The 17,017-nt window shown below is 44.8% G+C and overlaps 1 non-coding gene across 1 annotated transcript; it reads left to right on the top strand.

Moving 5' to 3' along the window:
* The first annotated feature begins 9,862 nt into the window (after nucleotides 1–9,862).
* Nucleotides 9,863–10,000, top strand: LOC136512384 (small nucleolar RNA snoR77). The gene has a single exon (XR_010773080.1). It is a non-coding gene; the product is annotated as a small nucleolar RNA snoR77 (small nucleolar RNA).
* Nucleotides 10,001–17,017: the final 7,017 nt, after the last annotated feature.

The raw sequence follows: 17,017 nt of genomic DNA on the forward strand, positions 1-17,017 counted from the left end.
ATATTGTTGGTCCAAATAAATCCATGTGTAGGAGTTCTAGCACTCTTGTGGTTGACATGAAAGCTTTGGTTGGATGAGTGTTTGCAACTTGCTTGCCGGCTTGACATGCACTACAAAACTTGTCCTTCTCAAACTTCACATCCTTCAACCCTCTCACCAAATCATTCTTCATAAGCTTCTTGAGTGAGCTCATCCCAACATGAGCAAGTCTTCTATGCCATAGCCACCCAAGTGTTGTTTTGGTGAATAGGCAAGTCTTCAAGTTTGCATCTTCGGAGGTGAAGTCAACTAGATATAAGTTGTTGTATCTAAATCCATTGAATATCACTTGATTGTCATCTACTTTGGATACAACAACCTCCTTCTTGGTGAATAAGCATTGAAAGCCAAGATCACACAATTGCCCAATGGATAACAAGTTAAAGCTCAATGAAGCAACATAGAGCACATTGGAGATGGAATGATCATTTGAGATTGCCACTTTGCCCAATCCTTTAACCTTGCCCTTTGAATTATCTCCAAATGTTATTTTCTCTTGTCCATCTACCTCTTCATCTAGTGAGGTGAACATATGAGGATCACCGGTCATATGTTGAGTGCAACCACTATCAATAACCCAATGACTTCCACCGGTCTTGTAGTTCACCTACACATAAGAGATTCAAGCTTTAGGGATCCAAGCTTGTTGAGGGCCCTTCACCTTCTCAACAAGTGACTTAGCCACCCAAATTTTCTTAGGCCTACTCTTGTTGGGGGGACCTAAGAACATGACTTTCATCTTTCCACTCGAATCTTTTCTAAGCATGTAGCGAGCATTGAAAGCAAAGGGTCTAGCATGCTTGGGCAAGGGTTGTGGTGGTGGAGTTTGACACTCATGAGTAAAGTGGCCTTCTTGTCCACACTCAAAACATCTCTTTGGCTTTGGCTTTGGCTTTGATTGTTGGTGTTGAGCTTGAGCCTTCTTCTTCTCTACACTTGCCATATATCCAATGCCACTTCTATCCATCTTCATGACGGTATTCATGAGTAGCTCACTTTGGAGATGCTTGCCTCTAGCAAACTTGCTCAATCCCACCTTGAGATGCTCTTTCTCCATCTTGAGCTTTTTGTTCTCTTCCTTGAGAATATCATTGTTCTTCTCCTCCTTGAGTTTCTTGATTTCTTCTTTTAGCTTCTCATTCTCAAGGATCACCTCTTTGTCATGATCAAGAGTTTCTAGCACAATGGTGTTGTGACTTTTCATCTCTTCAAGATCTTTCATGAGCTTCTCACTGTCACTCTTGAGCTTGACATACTCATCATAGTCATTGCACTCAACCACTTGCTTGCCCTTGCTACTAGATCCATGCTCAAAGCTTTCATCAATTAAATCATCACATGAGGTAGCTATATCAATCTTAACAACATGGTTAGTAGCATCATGTGGCTCATTTGGTAAGAATTCTTGTGCAATAGTAAGGGTATCATAATTGATCTTTAGAGTTGTATATTCATCTTTTAGCTTATTATGACTAGTGATAAGCTCATTGTGCACCCACTCAAGTTTATCATTTTTATCTTTAAGCTCTTTCTTAGAAGATTTGAGCTCCTTGAGTTTGGATGATATAGAATCATTTATTTCTTTGAGCTCATCATTAGCCTTTTCTAATGTATCACACTTAGCTAAGAGTGAGTCATTTTTAGCATCAAGTTTTTCATTTGTAGCTCTACTCTTTCTAATGATCTTAGTATATTTTTTTAGTATTTTGATAAGATCATCATATGTAGGTGAGTCATCATCATCGCTATCACTATCATCATCGCTAGCATGTTCATCATCACTACTATCATCACTCTTAGTTACCTTACGTTCACCTTTGGCCATAAGACATAGGTGTGTAGAGAATGATGGTGATGGTGGCGGTGAAGATGCAAGATCAATAGCAATGGCGGCCACCTTTTCATCGTCACTATCATCATCGGATGATCCACTTGATGAATCAATGTCCGTGAGCCAATCACCGACAATGTAGGCCTTGCCACTCTTCTTTTTCTTGTAGAAGTCCCTCTTTTTGCCATCTCTTTTCTTGTATGGCTTGTTCTTTTTCTCTTCATCTTCATCACTTGAATCATCTTTCTTGCCCTTATTCTTGAACTTGTCTTTCTTAGGCTTTGTGCATTGATGAGCTAGATGGCCAAGTTCGCCACAATTGTAGCAATCCATCTCGGAGATTGGCTTTCTTCTTGAGCTTGTGAAGAACTTCTTCTTCTTGCCGTCAAACTTGATGCCACTCTTGTTTAGCCTTTTTAGCATCTTGGTGGTCTTCTTCACCATGAGGGCAAGGCTTTCTTCATCATCTTCATCACTTGAGCTCTCATACTCAAGTCTTGCTTTACCCTTGTCTTGGCTAGCTTTGAATGCTAAGTCCTTCTCTTTCTTCTTTGTAGAGGATGAGCCATCTTGTGGTGTGATGTGCATGTACATCTCATGAGCATTGATCTTTCCTAAGATTTGTGTCGGTGTAGCGGTAGAAAGATCACCTTGATGTAGCACGGTCACAATATGCCCATATTTGTCAATGGGGAGGACACTCAAGATTTTTCTCACAACGTCGGATGGTGACATTTGAGTAAGTCCAAGCCCATTGACTTCCTCTACAAGAACATTTAATCGAGAATATATCTCATTAGCACTTTCTTTGGGAAACATCTCAAAAGAATTTAGCTTTTTAATCACAAGATGATAGCGTTCCTCACGCTCACTCTTGGTTCCCTCATGGAGCGCACAAACGTCCGACCATAGTGCATGGGCGTTTTTGTGGTTCCTTACACGATTGAACACATCTTTGCAAAGGCCTCTAAAGATGGTGTTGCGAGCCTTTGCATTCCATTTTTCGCAATTCACTTCATCGCCTTGAAGTTGTGCAACATTCCTAGGTGTTGGGAACCCTTGAGAGGCGGCTCTAAGTATTCCAACGTCTAGAGCTTCTAAGTACGCTTCCATGCGGATTTTCCAATATGGAAAATCATCTCCCTCAAAGATAGGAGGAGGTCCATCCCCGTGAGACATCTTGCTCTAAGCGATTAAGCTTAAAAACGTGAGCACGAGGCTCTGATACCAATTGAAAGGATCAAGATGCCCAAGAGGGAGGGGTGAATTGGGCTAATTCTAAATTCTCTTGCAATAATCAAATCCTACGGATAGCCCAATTAACCCCTTGTGTATAGAAAAGTGTTTATATCAAACTAATGCACAACAACCTCGCAACCTAAGTTCCAAACTTACTCTAGCAAGCAATTCTATGGATATAAAACAAGTATTGAATTGCTCAAGATAAATGCTCAAAGTAAGTGCTCAAAGTAAATAGAGAGAGAAAAGAACGCGGTGATGTTTTGCCGAGGTATTGGAGAGTCGCCACTCCCCACTAGTCCTCGTTGGAGCACCCGCGCAAGGGTGTAGCTCCCCCTTGATCCGCGCAAGGATCAAGTGCTCTCTACGGGTTGATTCTTCGACACTCCGTCGCGGCGAATCATCCAAAGCCGCTCACAACTTGAGTTGGGTCACCCACAAGCTCCGCCGGGTGAACACCAAACTCCCGATCACCACCAAGCCGTCTAGGTGATGGCGATCACCAAGAGTAACAAGCACGAACTCTCACTTGACCACGCGAAGCCTAATGAGAAGATGGATGCATACTTTGCTACTCTTGATTTGCTAGTGAGGCTACTCTCTTGGATTCTCAAATCACAAACACCTCACTAGGACCTTGCTCTTCTTGGCACTCACAAACGTGTTTCTCAGCTATTGGAATGAGCAAAAGTTACTCCACTCACGAGTGGAGCCTCTATTTATAAGGCAGCCTAAAAAATGAACCGTTATGAGCTTCTATGGGATGACCGGACGCTCCGATCGTTTTGACCGGACGCTCCGGTCAGTTCAACCAGCGAACAGTTTTTAAATGATGACCAGACGCTATCAGGGTCCGGTCAGTACTGACCGGACATGTCCGGTCGCTCTTGGATGCTTACTGTAAACGACCGGACGCTAGATACTCAGGGTCCGGTCACCACTGACCGGACGCATCCGGTCACTCTTTCCCAAGTCTGGACCCTTACTGGAGTCGACCGGACGCTAGCCCTCAGCGTCCGGTCACATGACCTTCCAGCGTCCGGTCACTCCAGACTTGTTCTTCATGGTCAAATGAACTGACCGGACCCTGCGGCCAGCGTCCGGTCGCACCGGTGCCAGCGTCCAGTCAGTGTTTGACCCTCCATTCACTTCCAACTTTCGAACATATGTGAATGAAGTTTGCTCCAAAGGATCTTAGGCATTCATAGGAGCTACCTAGAGCTAGTTTAAACAAGTGTGCACCACACCTAACTCACTAGACTCAACTAGGTCAAGCTACCCGTTCATACCCCCCTTCATAGTATGGCCAAAGGAAAAACAAAGTCCTAAACTACTCTAAGTGTCTCTCCAACTCCAATCGACACTTAGAACTAGTTATCCTTAACCTTGTCGTCCATCCTTTGAAAACCAAAATGATTTCCATCGTAGGGGCATGACAACCTCGATTGCCCAATCGATCTCCATTACCATGACCTAACTTAATTGCCTCTGTAAAACACACGTTAGTCATAGTAATCTTGTATTGACATTAATCACCGAAATCCAACTAGGGGCCTAGATGCTTTCAAGCGTGACTGGGTGGCAGTGGGGGTGGGCCACCGGGGAGCGTGGTTGGGGGGCGGGGACGGTGGGCCATCGGCGAGCGTAGCAGGGGGGCGATGACGGTGCCCCACAGCCGGGCGAGGCAGGGCGGCGCGGGGCCCATACCGGGAGGGGCGGTGCGTCAGAGGCCGTCGGCGCAGGGCCTGACCAGGAGGGGCGGGGCCGGGCTCGGGCGGCGCGGGGACGATGGTGGCGCTCGGCGGAGTGGGGGCCGGGAGGGGCTGAGGCGGGGGGGGGGGGGGGGACGGCGGCGACGCGGGCAAGGTGGCCGGGAGCGTGAGAGTGTGAGTGTGTGAGTGTGGCCGGATGAGTAGATGAGCGTTGGCCTTGGACGAGGTCCCGAAACGACCGTTATAATTTCCTCCGCGCGGGGGGTTTCTTTTCGCTTGCTCGCTCCCTCCCGCCCACCTGCGCGCCGCTAGGGTTCACCGCGAAAGGAAGCCCTGGGATCGAGAGCAGAGCTGAGCTAAAGCGGACCAGATTTGGCCAGTCGGTGGCCTCAGCTCCACCCTTAGCGGAAGAGTTGATTTGGCTTTATTTTCTTCACATATCACAATGAACTAATTAGCTGAATCACCTGCCATTCATCAACTGGGCCGGGTCAGCTCAGGAGTTCGGACACCTGCAAGTAAACATCGATCGATTCGTTGTCTATACAAGCTATATGTCGTGCTAACTTGACAAATTAATAGAGAGCATGCACAACATGCATGGCATGTGGTAGTAGTGTGCCAATGGAAGTACCTTTATACTCTACTGCTCGCTGATCTGTACATGCTCCAATGTCAAGAATCGTTCAAGGAGTTAATATTAATACCACCAGATCCAAGGTTTAGGTAGGCCTTGCCCATTCGAATCAAGAAACATATTAATACCAAAGATGAAAAGAACAGATCCCGCTGCATACTGTACTGGGTTAATTAGAAGTCTCAGATCGAGGTCAGAAATATATGTTTGCAATTAACCTCCACTAATAAAAGCCAGCCACATCATCACGATCCATTTCTCGCCACTTTCAAGATCAATGAGAGAGAAACAGGGTGAGTTTTTTTTGAGCTGAGCTTCAGTTTCTGAAAGGGCCAAATAATATAGATATGGCCGGTCAGGTTATTATCAAAAGCCAGAAAAGGCCAGGTAGATGTTTGGGTTTTAGTTATCCAACGTCACAACTTGCTCGAAACCTTCTCAAATTTTTATCATAGCATCTACATGCGATAACATGACGCCTCGACAAGTTTCGTGATTTTTGGACTTTGTTCGGATTTTATATGATTTAAATACACTTTTCCCGCAAGTACCTCGTCATGTTACGTCAACAAGATGCTCGACATTTCATGTGAATTCCTGGATACGACTTCAACATACACCAAATATCATGAATATCATTTTTTGAATCACCAAATTCCATTATTTCATGCACCTGCAGTTCAAATTTGAAGTATGCAAAAAAAATTCAACGAAACGAAAAAATTAACGAAATATACCAAAAAAAGTCAAAATTATCCCAAATTTGAACAAGGAGTTTTAAATAATGTGAGAAGGCCTCACAAAAAATTGGGCAAAAAAACAAAAAAAAAATCTTCCCCGAGTGCCTTTCCTGGCACTCGGCAAAGAGGCCCTTTGCCGAGTGCCATGACAGGGCACTCGGGGAAGCCAGCCTCTTTGCCGAGTGCCAGGGTGCGACACTCGGCAAAGCAATTTTTTTTAGTTTTAACGGCGTGGGCGGGCTGGGCCGTCAAGTAACATTTTTCTTTGTCGAGTGCCGCTCTTCCCCGAGTGTTGCACTCGGGGAAGAGGGCCTTTGCCGAGTGCCGCTCTTTACCGAGTGCTAGGCACTCTGCGGCACTCGACAAAGCCTCTCTTCCCCGAGTGCTATTCTTCCCCGAGTGCAACACTCGAGGAAGATTGGCTTTGCCAAGTGTCCGATTTTTGGCACTTGGGGAAGCCTGCGACACTCGGGGAATTTTGCCTCCCCCGTAGTGATGCTATCAAATCTAATATAATCTAAGTCAGTCTCTAACTTAGATAGTACTTGAAACTGGCTAGATACTGTTAATCCAAATTTTCCTGTACAGCTGTACTCTCCTCTATGGCCAATCCCAAGCACACGCCACGCACAGAAGAACCCAATCACATTAATCTTTTGAAATATCATGACTAGCTTTGTTGGAATCTGAGCTATGGCATGGTTATGAGTTTATCAATTGTGTCTTTTCAGATCATGCTACGGGCTGACCACCAGTACCATGATGAGAACACTGGGATCCATTCATTCCATGATGATGAACCTTCTGTTGGTGCATTGGCTTATGGCAGACATGATGCTTTAAGTGCTTTGGTTTTAGTTGACTATAAGCAAGCAATGAGTTGGAGTGTGATCGTGGTCAATTACTTGTCTCCATTCCTGTTGAATCCTTAGGATCGTGGACTGAAATCTGTGTCAGGTTAACATTCCAGTTTTCCAAATTCTTTGCATATGCTTGGTAAGGGAACTTGTGGAACTGATAGATGAATCCACCCTTTTTCCTGCAGTGAACATCTGCCGTTTGCTATACAATCATGAATGATGCTAACGGAATGTATCCATCGTGACTTTACTGATGTTTCGTGACCACACAACTTGTATCTGCGTTTGTCAAGTTATCAAGCACACATGTGCAGCTTACTTCCTAAACTTATATATATCCTCCAGCATACATCACATATATATATATTACTGAAAAGACATTACCTAGCCAGTTTCATGAATGACAGCTGTACAGGAAAAATCGTTACTGAATATGTTACTGATATTGTTGAAGAGAACTTACATATATTACTGGAAATACATCAGCAATGTACCAGCAACATTTGAAGAAGACTATGCTGAGTCTTCTTCAGTATGTTGCTTGTATATGTACCCAGTCGCGAATTTCTGGTCAGTTTATTAAATACTCCTATATGTATTTCCAGCTGGAGGGAGGTACAGTACATTGCTACATTCTGCATTGCTGCCAAACAAGCATGCCCTTCTGGTAAACTCGTATGCTGCTGGCATGGCCTTTGATTCTAAATTCAGAAAATGAGTAAAAGGATATATACTTTCATACGTTTTGTAGCATATATACACGTCTGAAATAACCCAGTTTGAATATAGGTCAACTTGGACAGGGCTTTGCCCCTGAAAATAAACTCACATATACGGTGCTGATGAATCAATATGCTCATATATGATATAATGATATATATGAAGTGGATATAACACATACAGTTAAGTCATCCATATAGATAAAAATGCATTCATTCATACCATTATATAATGATCGTACTATATATGGGGAAACTAATGGACCATAAGACATAGCAGTTGTTAGGCAGGCCGAAACGTAGGATGTCTTACTTCCTTGTTCGATTTATATATGACTGAAAATTGTCATAACTAAGAGCAATTCTAATAGACTCTCTATATTCTTACTAATGGTTAGAGCAATTCCAACCAAACTCTTAACTGAAGCCCTATCCTATTTTGAGACACCAAAACACAAAATTTGCTCTCCAACCGAACTCCTATCGCCCCTGGATGGATGAGAGCTCTCATTTCTCTCTCGTGAATCCCCAAATGTAGAAGGCTCTCATTCCCCCTTATTCCTCCTTTCTCTCTTCCCACAAAGCTGGCAAGTGGGGCTGATGAGCAGGGCCATGACAAAATATAGTGTAAAGTATAATTGATTGATTTTTTTTCTTTTGAATTGACACCACATGGCATCCCTTCGTTGAAGCATACTCCCTCTGTCCCTTGTTAACTGTCACCTTGAGAAGCGTGTCAGTCAAATTTTCTTAAGTTTGACTAAGTTTATAGAAAATATTAGCAACATTTGTATTTCCAAATAAGTTCATTATGAAAATAGATTGATCTATCTAATGATACCAACTATGCATTATAAATTTTAGTATTTTTTCTTATATATATTTGGCCAAAGTTGATGATATTTGACTTCTCGAAAAGTGAGAATAACAGTTAAAAAGGGACGGAGGGAGTACATTATAGATCAACTTTTTGTTCATCTGTGCCTATAGTCTTTTTAGGAGAATATTTCTTTACATATTCCTCTCCGGATGCTCAACTTGTGACATTTGGGCAGCTGCCTAGCTAACATATACCTAGCCTATTAATTACCTGGACCTATTTGGATCCATTAAACTAACTGTTCGTAGCTTATTAGCTGGGGAGTCCAAACACCAACCACATGCTGTCTTTTTATTGTTTGCTATATTTGGATATACTCCCTCCGATCCATTTTATCTAGCGCACACGTATATCAAGATTAAAACTTTAAAAACTTTGAGCAATAATTAAGCTAATAATTTTAACTATTATAATACAAACCTTATATGATTAGATTTGTAAGGAATTATACTATCCAATGATTATAAGTTTATAAACCTAAATAATATAATATAAAGCAAATGAATGGTTAAATTGTAATTTAAGAGATCGTGTCATTCTACCTTGCGCCAGATAAAATGGACCGAAGGTAGTATTAAACTAAGTTGGGAGTCGAAACACCAACCATATACTCTCTTTTTATTATTTGTTATAGGATGCTGATGCGCTACAATTATAAGTCCTGTTTGAAACGCGGTAACCTTTAAAGAAATCATATAAATTTTTTATAGGAATCAATTCAATTTTATAGTAAAAAAAATGTACGAATGAAGAAATTTCCCCACGTTCCCCTTGGGAGTTGGGCTTAATTTTAGTCCGAAAATTGTCCTCTTACTGGGCCGTCCGAAACATAACCCAGCGGCCTGATGCTCAGAATGGGCTACACTGATCCATGGCAGGGGCACCCCTATCATTTCCCGTGACCCAGCCCAGGCGGCCGAACCCCTCTGGTTAGGGTTCCCCTCTCCTCCCTCCTATAAAGGCAATCCGGGCGAGAGGACGCAGCGAACCTCTTCATTCAGCGCCGCACGGCCGCCCCGAGGCGTCGCGCCTGTGCAGATAGGTTTTGTAGGATGTCTTCATGGTCTCATGTCTCTGATGAGATAACTTGTTCGGTTATTTTCCTTCTCTTTTTTTGCGTCTCGTTGTTTTTGCTGCGTCCGAGCTCCCTTTTTGCATAGGATCGATCTCATCTCGGAGGAGAGAACATCAACGAGCAACGATTCAGGCAGCCCCTTTGGCTGATTTCAATGGCAATGGAGGTGTTGCGTTGCTCGGAGAACAAATCTTCTGCTCTTCAGATCGGCTGAGGGGGGAGGTTACCTCCCTTCGTTGAGGTTGGTCTAATAAGTCTTGAGAACATCCGTTTCTTTGTCTCTGAATCCTTCTTGTGCAGAAAATTAAGACCCGTTTTGCTATTCAAATTTAAATGATTTGCTCGTTCTCACGAGACATTTTAACATCTTAACCGCAGTAAAGATTTGAACGGTAAAAGAAAATAATAGCTCAGCCAAATACTGAAATTTCGAAAGCAGTATACGATTTGAAGATCACACGATCTATATTACTGGATAAAAGAGTGAACACTGATTAATAGAGTCAACACTGTTTACTGGAACAATCGAAAGATCGAGCACCGATTGAGGGGGTGCCTAAAAAAGTACTGAAACTGTGAATGCAAACCGAAATCTAATGATGAAATGGTGGTGGTGCTTGATATGGTTGTCGCCGACGAAGACCGTGCCGATGGAGCGGCGGTGGCGGCGGGTCGTGTAGTCGTGGTGGGCGGTGGTGCTGGATGGGACCAGATTTCGGCGTTGGGGGCGCCCTGGCCAGCCTACCCCCCAGCACAGCAACGGGCCATGTCACGATGAACAGAGCAGCCAGGATGGTGAAGACAGCGTAGAGCTTGACCAGTTTCATGGTGGTGGCCGCGAACGTTTGCTCTTGAGTGATCTGGTTAGCTGAATTTATACTAAAACTTTGGGTTGGTGACCCAGGGCTCTGTCAGCGAAATCTCAGGCAGAGGTCCCTTGAGATCCGAACGAACACATGGATACCACCACTGAGCACTTTGCTCGGCTTGCGCAGATCCATGGCAATATGGCATGCATGCTAGAATAATGAAATGGCAAGGATGGTAAGCAGGCAACAAGGATAACGTTGGTCGTTGCCAATGGAGCATTTGTTTCGTTCTTCCTTTCTCTGAACTACACTTGTTTACATTTTGTCTTGTGCTAACTCCGAGACTCTTGAACTTGGGTGGTTGACTTGTTTGGAGGTCACGCATGGATGCAATCAATGAGTTCTTGCGCAGGCCAATGCATCCAGCATGTGTTCGGTCAATGGTGATTCCAAGGTCTTCCTGTGATGAATTGATTGTCATCCGCCAATAAATTGTCAAGCAGTACCCTGGAAATTTCCTCCAGACGCCAGCCATGCTAGCAGCCTGTTCGTTTGCTCGTAAACGATCGTAAATTTTCAGCCGGGAACAGTGTTTTTCTCTCACACCAAACCAGCCAGCAGTAAATAATCCATGATCGTTTACGGCCTTCCGAACAGGCTGTAGGGCAATGGAATGGCAGAGACGCAAAGCAGTCCAGAAGGACTTGTGTGGACAAGGGTGTCTCATTTGCTGATTTGAAATTCCATAATGATCGATGTTCAATGAACAGCAGCGGGGTAAAGATCCATCCACAGATCACGGTTCAATCTTGCAAAGCTTGATGCCAAGCCTATCCCAACAATTACTTGGACCTGTTCCGTAGGGTTTCAGCTCCGACTCCTGCGGCAGTACACAAAGGAGCCGATGAAGCTAAAATGACATAGAAAAACGACTCTCTATAGTGAAGTAACATGCGCATTGGTGCTGCAACATCGCCTGAGCCAAAGTCCAAAGTCCAAACTCAACGGTTCACTCGTGAGCCCCTTCGAGGTCACGTCATACCCGACCACCAGCGGCCGAGCTGGTGAATTTCGACGCAGGCCACTACTATGGGATAAAAAAATAGTGTTAAAACACAGTGACCAAACAGTAGTAGGAGTGCTGCAGAGTGTGGCAGAACCTCCTAAGAAATCGGGCCCACGTGCATCTATCATTGTCTTAACAGACCTCGGATAGCGTTCACGAGTTCCCAACAACTCAACAGGTCTGTCGGGTGTCCTCGGGAAACCCGAATCATCCACGATTCTCTTTTCAAACAGGAACCCCATCACAGACATTGCATATTACAACAGTTTATTCAAATATATACATCAGAGTAAAGATAGCGGAAGTCTTAAGATAACATAGTTTACAAACCAGTTGTTTTCAAACTTACAATACCATAAGTGTCATACAACCATAGTAGCGGGATAATATTACATTAACTTTATTTATCATACAAACTAGTGCCTTATCCAAAGGCCATTCATCACTCCTCATCGTCATTGACTTCAAACACAGACATGCAACAGGGACCAAAACAAGCCTGCGCATGCGACTCACCTGCAACAAGGGTTAACAAACCCTGAGTACAAAGGTACTCAACAAGACTAACCCGACGTAACAGGGGTGTAAGACTTTTAGAGATGCAGGGTTTGGGACAAGGTAAGAATGTAACAAAATTCAAAGTCCTTTGCCAAAAGCTTACTATTCTTATCCTATTTTCAAGTTTTACCCCTAAGTCCTTTTAGTTCATTATCTCAAACTAAATGTACATTTCCCATATTACAATCCTTCTCATTCCATTTTTTTCTCATATTTTAGTAATTCACTAGTCCTGCATTGCTTCTGTAATGAATCGAGTCTCCATATCCGCGAAGCACCGGCAATTCGAATTGATTCAAGTCCCAGCAGGGGATTCCTTATCACACGACATACGTAGAACTTAATCTTGCATATTTCAACCTCGCTACCAGATCCTCCTATACTAAGCCGTCTCCACGCCACCCGAGAGCACAGCACACCTCAAATCCGGCCACATTCTAGCCACGAGGGTACACGCTACTCCTGCCATCTCTCCACTCCCAGTGCGTGGGCATTCGTCTTAGTATCAGATTAGCCCAGTACTACAAAGTGTCTCGTTCAGAAGATCCACAATGAGTGACCTTTAAGTGATATAGTCGACAATATTACCCAACATTCAAGATAAGTCACCGGACTAGTCTCTAGTTCATTCTACCTTCTTTCTTTCCTTGGCCAGTATGCCATCTTTGATTGTATCCAAACTTTTACTTTGAAAGCCTACCATAAAGCATACTAAGCATACTACGCCTTTGTAAATGAAAACATCTTCAAGGATGATAAATAGGTAATGCATCAAATAGGTAACATTTGAATTAATCAACTTAATGCAATAAGTAACATAGGTGATAAACTTTTCAAAGTAACAAGGTAATGGTTTAATGCATAAACCGGGGCTTGCCTTCGTTGACGATCTTGGGTTCCGGATCAGTATCACGATTATCGAATCCCGTGACAACCGGGGATTCTTCCACAACTTGTTCAACTAGAATCGTTTCACTCTCGGGTTCTACACGAAATAATAGCATATGCTTCAACATGATGATAATGTAAACATGATGCTTTCATGGTGCATGAAATATAACAACACCTTGAATACAACTTTCCTCCATGGTACAGTTACAAGCCAAACTAACCAAACCATATTCGTAACGGATGTGACCACTCCAGCACCGACCACTTCGGCGAGCTCTCCGACCACTATGGTGAACTCTCCGACCACTACGGTGAACTCTCCGACCACTATGGTAAACTCTCCGAGCACTATGGTGAACTCTCCGACCACTACGGTGAACTCTCCGACCACTATGGTGAACTCTCCGACCACTACGGTAAACTCTCCGACCACTACGGTAAACTCTCCGACCACACTGATCTTAAAACCCTAATGGTCACAAAACATGGCCAAAACAAGATCAAGCACTAATCTAACACTTAGGGTTTGCTTTTATTTATTTTTGAATTAATTTGGAAATAAGCCCAAAAATAAACTTGTTCCAAATGACCTCAAAATTTTATGTAAGCTTCCTCATGACAAATTAGTATACCAAAACAAATTTCATAATTTTTGGAATTATACAGTGGCCTACAAAAATCATGGAAATTACATTTATTAATTAATGGACTGAATATGTGAACATTAAAAATATATTCAAATTTCAAGTTTCAAATTTTTGAACCATACTAGAGCATGTACAGAGGCTACACACAAAATTTCAGAATTTTTGGAGCTATGATTATTTTTCTACAAATTTCCAAAGATTCAGCACTATTCAAAATCAGAAAATAACAAAACATCACTGTTCTTCTCCTTCCTTCTCACTGACAGCCCGACCCCACTCGTCAGTGACTCATACAGGTCACGGCGGTGCTGCCATCACTGGCCGGCCCAAAATGCGCCGACGGTGACGCTCCGGCGAGGCAGACTGCACCCAAATGATCTACACACTCCTACGAACTCATCCCCACCCTTTGAATGGCAGAAGGTGCACCGGAGAAGACTCTACGCCGGCCATGGCGGCTCGAGCACGACGCTCATGGCGTAACCCCGGCAACGGCGCAGTAGAGTCTAAAACAAAGTGAGTATCGCGTTCAGTAGCTCACCACGGTCTTGCCGGTATGTTTGGTGAAGATGGAGGCGGTCTGGAACAGCCTGGCCACGTCGAGACGATGGTGGCGGAGCCCTGGCCGGTCTCGGGGAAGAAGACGTTGCGCCGGGCGATTCCGGCCAACCCAAGCGACGTGAGCAAGCCGTAGAGAAGCGCAAGACCGAGGCGATCGCGTTGGCGTAGCTGGGCACGACGGAGGCTGCTCGACGGTAGCTACGGCGAGCGGCGGAGCAGAGCAGAAGGGGAAAACAGGGACGACGGCGACGGCTGCTGCTATTTATAGCCGGGAAGGGGTTGCCCGGCGTCGACAGCGCACGCACGGACCCGCCACGGCACCAGCTGCGTGTCAAAGCGCGAGGAAGCGGCACAATCTGATTGGCGGCGACAACCGCGTGGCGTCGGCGGCAAGCAGAGAGGTGGCGCCGGCTGCTTTTCAAATTTTGAAGTATTTACAGAATTGCCACTGCGTTAATTTTGCAAATTACTCCCAATTTTTCTAAAGAAGTTGAAAATCTCCAAAATTGAAAGTTGCTCAATTTTTCAAACTCTACAACTTTGCTTCTAGGAACATTTTCAAATTCTACCTCCATTTTGAAATTTGAATTTAGGGTGCATTTGAGTATTTGAATCATTTCAAAATTACTCCAAATTTTATATGTAAACTTGAAAAACCTTGAATACCAAAGTTGATCCTTATAAAATAATATTCAACTTTATTTTTTTGCCTCAACCCCAAATTCCACATGGATTTTGAATTAGTCAAAAGGGGCAAAAAGGACTTTTATAATTTGAATTTGAATTCAAATTTGATTTGTCTTCCTTTTACTTTAACTTTGATTTTTGACCATTAACATGGCCCATTAGGGTTATTTGAGTCAAATGACACATGGCCTCAAATGATCACATGAAATTTGACCCCTTGTGGTCATGATCTTTATTTAGGGTTTTGAAACACATCACATGAAATAACAACATTATGCAATAAGACTTATTTAGTGAATGCATTCAAAATTTTCTACTTTATGAATGCTTTGCAATGCTCATAATGACATGGCAAGTTTTAGTGTTAGGTCAAAACATCAGAGGTGTTACACAGAGCCACGAATTCTGCGCAGTTAGAAATTCAATAGAAGTATAGAACGCGTTCTGGTCCTCTGGTATGGTGATTCGGGTGAGCAAGTTCAAGCTGTCCTACTCGTATATCTTGGAAACATACAAGAAATGCCAGGACATCCAACAAAAGAATGGCACAGAAATGTTGAGCAGACAAGAAAAGAAGGAAATATTAATTAATCAGCAAACGGTGGTGTTTGGTGCTGAAAGCGCCCAAATACCTGAGTGAATCCATGACCGATAGAGCTTACACAGATCGTTGAAAACTCCGAGCTGAAGAACTACAACACGCTTGGCTCCGTTTGGATGTTGGAAATGGAATTGGGTCAACGGAATTGAGTTTCCAAATCAATGAGATGCTGAAATGGTATTGGACTATGGTTCTGTTTCCACGCGTTTGGGTGTCTGTAAATTGTTCCTTGGAAATCAGAACCCACATCCGTCCCTCTTCTTCCCCTTGGCCGGCGATGCCCTCCACACCCCGGCGACCCCGCCCGCTCCACGCACCAACAACCTCGCCCTATTCTGCTCTGGCGACCCCGCCCCTGTTCTGCGCACCGGCCACCCGCTGCATGCGCAGGTGACCCCGACCCCTCCACATGTCGGTCCTCCACCCGCAGCGTGCGACGACGACCCCGCCCTGCTCCGCACTGGTGACCTCCACGGCAGCGAGGGCGGAGGGGAGGCGCTCGCCTTCCTTCTAGGGGAACCAACCTGGGAGGACACCGGTGGCGGGCGGTGGCGGTGCGCGGAGATGGGGCACGAGCTGCCGGAGCGGGAGAAGGAGCCGGTGCCGGAGCAAGAGCGGGAGAAGCTGCCGGTCCTGCGCCTGCCGCCTCGCGCGCAAGAAGCCGCCGCTCAATAATTCTAGCCAAAACCAAGCCTCACAGGTCCGTATTAGTGGCTGCTTTGTTTTGTGTGCCGAGAATACCGTTTGGAATTGGGAGTCAAATTCCAAGATCCAATTCCAAAACATCCAAACCCGTGGTATTGAAGATATACGATTCTAATTCCTTGCTGAATGCCAACGTCCAAACGGGGTGTTACAGGAAATGGGATGCCAACGCCAACAAACCATTCTCTCACGTCTCTAGAGCTAGAGGCCTAGAGCTAGAGGTACAGCCTACAGCTACGAGCATGGCGGCGGTGACGGACGATGATGATATGGCCTTATACTCGCCCGTGGAGTTGCCGACCTCGGCGGGGGCGGAGCCGCCGCCGGTGTCCTCAAGCCAAGAGGCCTCAACAGCGGCACCGGAGCTTCGGACGTCTGGTCATGATCTGAGCCCATCGCGTTGGCACTGGCAGCGCGCCCGGTACTCCTCTCCTCTGCGCAGGAAGAGACCAGAGCTAATGCCAGGACCAGGAGAACGCCGGCAACCAGGCGAGATGAGAGTGTCATATTGGTTGCTCGACCTGAACTCGTTATGTTCTCTCCTCGTTATGTTCTCTCTAGCTGCATAAATATCCCCTTGAAGTCTACTACAGTACCAGACAAGGAAAGAGCTGCTGATGTCCGGGGATCAGACATTCAGACCGGCGTGGACCGCCCGGCGTGGACCGCCTGGAGTCCGGGGAGTGCGACAAATCTGGCGTGTCCCCTTCTTCACTCGGTGTCACGGGGATGCTCTCTGCTCTGAACGAGCTGCTGATGT

Source organism: Miscanthus floridulus, chromosome 1 (assembly GCF_019320115.1).
Source record: "Miscanthus floridulus cultivar M001 chromosome 1, ASM1932011v1, whole genome shotgun sequence".
Classification (NCBI taxonomy): Eukaryota; Viridiplantae; Streptophyta; class Magnoliopsida; order Poales; family Poaceae; genus Miscanthus; species Miscanthus floridulus.